The 887-nt window shown below is 36.6% G+C and overlaps 1 protein-coding gene across 4 annotated transcripts in view; it reads right to left on the bottom strand.

Annotated features, from left to right (window-relative positions):
* The window catches only part of RAPGEF4 (Rap guanine nucleotide exchange factor 4), a 337,463-nt gene that overhangs the window by 242,099 nt on the left and 94,477 nt on the right, over nt 1-887 (bottom strand). The gene's annotated exons all lie outside the window — the stretch shown is intronic.

Raw genomic sequence — 887 nt, 5'->3', positions numbered from 1 at the left:
AGCTTAGAGCAATGTTTGGGGTAGGCTGTGGTGTGGGCATCAGTAGTCACAAAGGACTAGAGCAGGAGTGTCCAACCATTCGACTTCCCTAAGCCACAGTGAGTAACTTTTGGCTTCCCTGGCCTACATCGAGTTAAGAGGAACTGTCTTAGGTTGCACATAAATTACATAATATAGTTAGTGTGCATATATGTGTGTGTGTGTGTGTGTGTGTGTGTGTGTGTGTGTGTGTATGTATGTGTATAAAGACATCTTTTAAAATATATTTTTCTTGTGAAGCTTAGAAAAATGAGAACAATATATAACTAGTGGGAAATTTGACCTTGTTTTTGTAAAACTAATCTATCAACGTCTGGTTCTATGGAAGTGGTTACAATTCATTATGAGTTCTCAAGGTGTTCGCCAGAAATGTTTGTTCAATTTTGCTCTTTGTGTGATTCATAATTGAAAACAGCTGCTCACAAATGTATGTGCTGCCAAAAAGTGATGTCATGAATAAGGCATGATTGTGAACTTCAGCAATGAAATCATGCATGGGGTTACGAAGAAAATAATGCCCAAAAAATGCATGATGTTAAAAATTTTGTTGGGTCACATTACTAGCTGTCCTTGGACACATGCGGCCCATGGGCCATGGGTTGGACATACCTAGACTAGAACCTTCCACAACTAAATCAGTGGGATCTTTACAGATCCCACTGGAGGAGTAAAAGGGACAATTATAGATCGGAGTGTAAATATCCATAAAATAAATCTTAAGAAAATACTGTTACATATCCTAAAATAAGAACAACATAGAGTTTATAAGAAACAATTGGGCTATTGGGTTTTTTTTTAATCAATATTTTTTATTTTAAAATTGTGGGGTACAGTTAAGGGTTAGGTAT

Source organism: Carlito syrichta, unplaced genomic scaffold, assembly GCF_000164805.1.
Source record: "Carlito syrichta isolate Samal-C Ts95f unplaced genomic scaffold, Tarsius_syrichta-2.0.1 Scaffold307991, whole genome shotgun sequence".
NCBI lineage: Eukaryota > Metazoa > Chordata > Mammalia > Primates > Tarsiidae > Carlito > Carlito syrichta.
The sequence above is the reverse complement of the archived record's forward strand: the minus strand, read 5'-3'. Positions and strand labels throughout refer to the sequence as shown.